Genomic DNA, 8,332 nt, shown 5'->3' with positions numbered 1-8,332 from the left:
TTTTATGCTATGTATTTATTTCTCCCACAGTGAGAGACTTGAGTGTCATTTTCTTCAATCTCTCATTTGTGGAATGAGAATAAACACAAAGCAGTTAAAGAAATGATAAGCCATGTCACTTTGAAAGTAAACCTACTAACTAGAATTATTGTCTACAAATCTTTTCTTTTTAAATAAAGTTTATGTTTGGTGAAATGTGCAAATATTATGTGTTCAATTTGATAATGTTTAACATAAGCAACATCCCTATTAACTGTCAAAATTTATATATCAACAGAAGTTTTATACACTGAGTTGTGGATTACTTTTGGTGCCTATAGAAGAAGAAAAAAGGTCAATTGAAAGTACCTGTATAAACACTATGATGATACATGAAGAAGAAATTGAAGTTGTCAACAATTTCATTCTACTTCTATGAATAATCAATGTCCATGAAAGCAGTGGTCAAGAAATAAATCAAATGATGAATTGCATTGGGAAGGTCTGCTGCAAAAGACCTCTTTAAAGTTTTAAAATGCAAAGATGTCACTTTGATAACTAAGGTGCGTCTGACCAAAGCCATGGTCTTTTCAGTTACCACATATGCATGTGAAAGCCGTAAATTAAAAAGGAAGACAGAAGAAAAATTAATACATTTGAACTGTGGTATTTGTGAAGAATTCTGAATATACTGTGAACTTCCAAAAGAACAAACAAATGAGTTTCAGAAGAGATACAACCAGAATGTTCCTTAGAAATGAGGATAGAGAGATATGGGCTCATTTAATCTGGATATAATCAGGAAATACCAATCACTAGAAAAAGACATCACAGTTGGTAAAGTACAGGGTCAGTGAATATGAAGGAAACCCTCAGTGAGATGAATTGACACAATAGGTATAGCAACAGACTCAAATATGTCAATGATCGTGAAGATGGCATAGGATCAGGCAACATTTGTCATGTTATGTACAAGGTCTCCATCAGTAGGCACACAGTCGACAGCACCAAATAAAAACATATTCCGGTATACTTCCATTTAAAAAATAATCAGACATGCAGATGCTATAGAAGAGATAAAGAGAAATGGCAAGTGGCAAGTGTTGGCTGTTATTCTGATTAATGTTGTTGTCAGGTGACATCAAGTTGGTTCTGACTCATAGTGACCCTATGTACAACAGAACAAAATACTACCTGGTCCTGTGCCATCCTCACAATCATTGTTATGCTTGAGCCCATTGTTGCAGCCACTCATCAATCCATCTTGTTGAGGGTCTTCCTCTTTTTCGATGACTGTCTACTTTACCAAGCATGATGTCCTTCTCCAGGGACTGATCTCTCCTGATAACATGTCCAAAGTATGTGAGACATAGTCTTGCCATCTTTGCCCCTAAGGAGCATTCTGGTTGTACTTCTTCCAAGACAGGTTTGTTCATTCTTTCAGCAGTCCATGGTATATTCAATATTCTTCCCCAACACCGCAGTTTAAAGGCATCAATTCTCCTTTGGTCTTCCTTATTCATCGTTCAGCTTTTGCATGCATAAGAGGTGATTGAGAACACTATGGCTTGGATCAGGTGCACTTTAGGCTTCAAGGTGACATCTTTGCTTTTCAACACTTTAAAAAGGTCTTTTGCAGCAGATTTGCCCAATGCAATGTGTTGTCTGATTTCTTGACTGCTGCTTCCAAGGGTGTTGATTGTGGATCCAAGTAAAATGAAATTCTTGACAATTTCAATCTTTTATTCATTTATCATGATGTTTCTTATTGGTCCAGTTGTGAGGATTTTTGTTTTCTTTATGTTGAGGTGTAATCAATACTGAAGGCTGTGGTCTTTGATCTTCGTCAGTAAGTGCTTCAAGTCTTCAGTTTCAGCAAGCAAGGTTGTGTCATCTGCCTAAAGCGGGTTGTTAATGAGTCTTCCTCCAATCCAGATGCCCAGTTCTTCTTCATATAGTCCAGCTTCTCAGATTATTTGCTCAGCATAAGATTGAATAGGTATGGTGAGAGGATATAATCCCTGTCCTGACTTTAAACCATGCAGTATACCCTTGTTCTGTTCGAATGACTGCCTCTTGATCTATGTACAGGTTCTTCATGAGCACAATTAAGTGTTCTGGAATTCCCATTCTTCACAATGTTATCCATAATTTGTTATGATCCATCCAGTCGAATGCCTTTGCATAGTCAATAAAACACAGGTAAAGATCTTTCTGGTATTCTCTGCTTTCAGCCAGGGTCCATCTGACATCAGCAATGATATCCCTCCTTCCACGTCCTCTTCTGAATCTGCCTTGAATTTCTGGCAGTTCCCTGTTGATATACTGCTGCAGCCACTTTTGAATGATCTTTAGCAAAATTTTAGTTGCATGTAATATTAATGATACTGTTTGATAATTTCTGCATTTGATTGGATGACATTCCTTGGGAATACGCATAAATATGGATCTCTTCCAGTCGGTTGGCCAGGTACCTGTCTTTAAATTTCTAGGCATAGACGAGAGAGTGCTTTCAGTGCTGCATCCTTTTGTTGAAACATCTCAATTGGTATTCCATCAATTCCTGGAACCTTGTGTTTCACCAATGGCTTTGGTACAGCTTGGACTTCTTCTTTCAGTACCATCGGTTCCTAATCATATTCTGATTAATAGGGCTGCATTAAAAATTACCTCAATACTTTGTGGCTTAAAGTAACCATTTACTGTTTTCAGGAATTTCTTCAGAGTACAGCCAAGCTTGTCTCTACTTAATGATGTCTGGAGCCTCACATGGAAGATTTAAACAGCAGAGAATTGAATTATCTGAAGATACTTTCATTCATATATCTGGTGGTTGATGTTGGTTGTAAGTTCGAGGGCTAGCTTCCTTCCAATATGCGACTCTCCATGTGGTCTCTCCATAGAGCCTATTTGGGATTTTTCACAGCATGGTGGCTGAGTTCCAAGTCTAAGAGTCTCCAAATACAGGGAGCTAGAAAGGAGCTGTAGCCTTTTTATGACCCAGCCTTGAAGTGACATGACATGTCTTCTGCCATGCCTTACTGGTTAGAGAAGGTACTAGTTTCTGCCCAAATTTAAGGAAAGGAAATTTAGACCCCACCTGTCCTTGGGAGATGTGTCAAAGTCATTTTTAAAGCATGTTGGATGGGAGGTAATGTGGTGCGATCATTTAGACAAACAGCTCTGTGGCACAGAGGTGATGGTGGAGGACACAACATACTGCTTCATGTCTTATTCAGTGAGGCTATACAGAAAATTAAACAATATGGGAAGATTCTCTAGCACATTATCCTACAAATTCATCTCAAGTTATTCTAGGCAGACTTGCTTCTGTCTTTTTAACTTTGCATGAACCTTTCTAAAAGCCTTCAACTTCTTATAATTATCTTGAAGGCCAGAAAATCCACCAATGATCTAAGAATAGTTTTTCATTGATCTATTCATGTTTACATTTCCCACTGGAAAATAAGTGTAATAGGCAAATAATTTTCAAGAACATTAACTCAAGAAATGTATGGTAACTCTTAGCATAGCCAACTGATGCAACTTGAGAAAAGTCTAGTGCTAACAGCTTAGTAAGTACCAAACTACAAAACAATTGGTATACTGTACGTTCAACAGGACAATTATAAAGTTATGGAATTTATGTGTTCTAAGAATTGACATTTTAGATTTAAAAAAATAGATAATTTCATACCCTTACTTTGGAGGGAATGAAATATTTTATCTTTAAACAATTCATTAAAAGTTTAAGATATTGGTATTCTTGTACAAAATTGAAAACCAATAGTTATAGTATAAGACATAAAACTCATCATATATTCTCATTTATTTTTTACATTCATTGGCATGTTCAAGAAATTAAACTTGCTTTATGTGCTCTTGAAGATTTTGTGTGTTGCATAAATTGCCTGTATTTTAAATCATATTTTTTCTGCAATTTTGACAATATACCCACCATAAATACTAAATATTACACAAAGGAAACGTATGGTTCACCTCAAAGGAAGTTACGTTTTCTTATTAGGTTGACAGTTGACATTTTAAAAAAAAAAAATCACTTACAAAATAATCTCTACATCATTTTTCTGAAGATTATGCTATCCTAGAACATTTTAAACATAGTTTATGTTGACAAAACTAAATTTTTATATATATTTATTTTTATTGTAGTTTAGATGAAGGTTTACAGAATAAACAGTTTCTCATTAAACAGTCAGTACTCATATTGTTTTATGACATTGGTTGACAACCCCATGACCTGTCAACACTCTCCCTTCTCGACCTTGGAGGACTATTTCTTTTTGGGGGAAAATACACATAGCCAAAGTTACACCATTTCAAAAGTTTCTACATGTACAATTCCGTGACATCGATTACATTCTTCCAGTTGTGCTGCTATTCTCACTATCCTTTTCCAAATTATTCCATCACTATTATCTTCAACTCACTGCCCCCTAAGCTTCCCATCAAACCTTTTGAATTGCTGTTGTCAATTTGATCTCACATAGATAATTTTTTTTTTTTTGTACCTTAGATGAAGATTTGCAGAACAAATAGTTTCTCATTAAACAGTTAGTACACCTATTGCCCTGTGACAGTGGTTAACAACCCCATGACATGTCAACACTGTCCCTTTTCAACCTTGGGTTCCATATCACTAGCTTTCCTGTCCCCTCTTGCCTACTAGTCCTTGTCCCTGGACTGGTATGCCTCATTAGTCCAATTTGTTTTACGAGGCTGTCCAGTCCCCAGCTGAACGGTGAACTTCCAGAGTGACTTCACCACTGTGCTAAAAGGGTGTCTGGGGGCCATACTCTCAGGGTTTCTCCAGTCTGTCAGGCCAGAAAATCTGGTCCTTTTTGGGAGTTAGAATTTTGTTCTACATCCTTCTCCAGCTCTGTCCAGGACCCTCTATTGTGATCCCTGTCAGAGCAGTCTGTGGTGGTAGCCGGGTACCATCTAGCTGTACTGGACTCAGTCTGGTGGAGGCTTTGGTAGCTGTGGTCCATTAGTCCTTTGGACTAATCTTTTCCTTGTATCCTGTTCTCTTCATTCTCCCTTGCTCCCGAAGGGGTGAGACCAGTGGAGTATCTTAGATGACTGCTCACAGGTTTTTAAGACTCCAGATGCTAGTCACAAAGGTAGAATGTAGAACATTGTCTTTATAAACTGTTATGCCAATTGAGCTAGATGTTCCCTGAGAGTATGGTCCCCACAGCCCTCCACCCAGCTATTCATTCCCTCAGGGAGTTTGGATGTGTCTATGGAGCTTCCATGACCTTTCCTTGAACAAATTGTGCTGGCTTCCCCAGTATTGTGTACTGTCTTACCCTTCACCAAAGTTATCACTTATCTATTGTCTGTTTAATTCCCCCCAGCCCTCCTATCCCTCGTAACCAACAAAGATTGTTTCTTTTTGTGTGTAAATTTTTACATAAGTTTTTACAGTACAGGTTTCATACAATATATGTCCTATTGTGCTTGACTTACTTCACTCAGCATACTGTCCTCCAGCTTCGTCCATGTTATGCGATGCCTCACAGATTCGTCATTGTTCTTTATTGTTGCATAATACTCCATTGTGTGTATGTACCACAGTTTGTTTATCCATTCATCTGTTGATGGGCATCTAGGTTGTTTCTATCTTTTTGCTATTGTGAACAGTGATGCAATGAATATGAGAGTGCATATTGTCTATCTGTGTGACAGCCCTTATTTCTCTAGCATGTATTCCTAGGAGTGGGATTGCTGGATCTTATTGTATTTCTATTTCTAGCTTTCTAAGGAAGTGCCATATCATTTTCCAAAATGGTTGTATCATTATGCATTCCCACCAGCAGTGCATAAGACTTCCAATCTCCCTGCAGCCTCTCCAATATTTGTTATTTCCAGTGTTTTTGATTCGTGCCAGTAATGGGAGGATATTTCATTGTGGTTTTAACTTGCATTTCTTTAATGGCTAGTGATTGCGAGCATTTCCTGATGTGTCTGTTGGTCACTTGAATGTCTTCTTTGGTGAAGTGTCTGTTCATTTTTTTTGCCCATTTTTTAATTGGATTATTTGTCTTTTTCTTGTAGAGGTGTTGCATTTTCTTATAGATTTTAGAGATTAGACTATTTTCTGACTTGTAATGTCCAAAAATTTTTTCCCAGTCTGTAAGTTCTCTTTTTACTCTTTTGGTGAAGTCTTTTGATGAGCATAATTGTTCCATTTTTAGCAAATCCCAGTAACCTAGCTTATCTTCTGGGGTTTGTGTGTTGTTGGTCATGGTTTGTATCCTGTTAATGCTGTGCATTAGGGCCTCTAGCATTGATCCTAATTTTTCTTCTATGAACTTAATAGTTTTAGGCTTTATATTCAGGTCTTTGATCCATTTTAAATTAGTTTTTGTATATGGTGTGAGGTATGGGTTATGTTTCATTTTTTTGCAGATGGACATCCAATTTTGCCAGCACCATTTGTTAAATAGACTATCTATTTCCCATTTGATGGACTCTGGGCACTTGTTGAAGATCAGGTGACCGTAGGTGGATTGATTTCCATCGGGGTTCTCAATTCTGTTCCATTGGTCAATGTATCTCTCATTGTACCAGTACCAGGCTGTTTTGACTACCGTAGCTGTATAGTAGTTGCTGAAGTCAGGTAGTGCGAGTCATCCTACTTTATTCTTCTTCTTCAATAGAGCTTTACTTATCCAGAGATTATTCCCTTTCCATATAAAGTTAATGATTAGTTTTTCCATCTCTTAAAAGAATGTTGTTGGTATTTGGATTGGGGTTTCATTGTATTTGCAAATTGCTTTGGGTAGAATTGCCATTTTCACTATGTTAAGTCTACCTATCCATGAGCATGGTATGTTTTTCCATTTATGTAGATCCCTTTGGGTTTCTTGCAGTAGTGTTTTGTAGTTTTCTTTGTATAAGTCTTTTACATCACTGGTCAGATTTATTCCGAAGTATTTTATCTTTTCAGGGGCTATTGAAAATGGTATTGTTTTCTTGATTTCCTTTTCATTGTTCTCCTTATTGGTGTATAGGAATCCAACCGATTTTTGTACGTTTATCTTGTATCTTGCTACTCTGCTGAATCTTTCTATTAGTTCCAGTAGTTTTCTCATGGAGTCTTTTGGGTTTTCTATATAGTATCATATCATCTGCAAACAGGGACAGTTTAACTTCCTCATTACCAATTTGGATGCCCTTTATCTCTTTTTCTTGCCTTATTGCTCGAGCTAGGACTTCCAGCACAATGTTAAATATGAGTGGAGATAAAAGGCATCCTTGTCTTGTTCCTGTTCTCGAGGGGAATGTTTTCAGCCTCTCTCCATTAACAATGATGTTGGCCATTGGTTTTGCATAGATGCCCTTTATCATGTTGAGAAATTTCCCTTCTATACCTATTTTATTGAGAGTTTCAATCAGGAATGGGTGTTGGCCTTTATCAAATGCCCTTTCTGCATCAATTGAGATGATCATGTGATTCTTTTCTTTCCTCTTATTCATGTGGTGGATTACGTTGATTGATTTTCTAATGTTGAACCATCCTTGCATAACAGATATGAATCCTACTTGGTAGTGTTGTACTATTTTTTTGATATGATGCTAAATTCTATTGGCTAGAATTTTGTTGAGAATTTTGGCATCTATATTCATGAGAGATATTGGGCTGTAATTTTCTTTTTTTTTGCCGTCTTTTCCTGGTTTTGGTATCAGGGTTATGCTGGCTTCATAAAATGAATTCAGAAGTATCCCTCGCTTTTCTATGTTCTGAAATAGTTTGAGTAGTAATGGTATAAGTTCTTCTCTGAATGTTTTGTAGAATTCTCCAGTAAAGCCATCTGGCCCAGGGCTTTTTTTGTTGGGAGTTTTTTTTTTTACCTTTTCAATCCCTTCTCTTGTTATGGGTCTGTTCAGATTTTCAACATCATTTTGAGGTAGTTTGGGTAGGTAGTGTGTTTCTTGAAATTTATCCATTTCCTCTAGGTTTTCAAATTTGTTGGAGTATAGTTTTTCATAATATTCCGTTATAGTCCTTTTTATTTCAGTTGAGTATGTTGTAATGTCCCCCATTTCATTTCTTATTTGGGTTATTTGCATCCTCTCCTGTTTTTCTTTTGTCAGTCTGGCTAGTGGTTTGTCAATTTTCATTGATCCTTTTAAAGAACCAACTTTTGGTTTTGTTGATTCTTTCTATTGTGTTTCTGTTCTCTATTTCATTTATTTCTGCTCTGATCTTTATTATTTCCTTTCTTCAGGTGGCTGTGGGCTTTTTTTTGCTGTTCTCTTTCTATTTGTTCGAGTAGTGTAGTTAATGTTTTGATTTTGTCCCTTTCTTCTTTTTTGATGTGTG

Source organism: Trichechus manatus, unplaced genomic scaffold, assembly GCF_000243295.1.
Source record: "Trichechus manatus latirostris isolate Lorelei unplaced genomic scaffold, TriManLat1.0 scaffold00027, whole genome shotgun sequence".
Taxonomy (NCBI): domain Eukaryota; kingdom Metazoa; phylum Chordata; class Mammalia; order Sirenia; family Trichechidae; genus Trichechus; species Trichechus manatus.
This window is presented reverse-complemented; position numbering follows the sequence as displayed.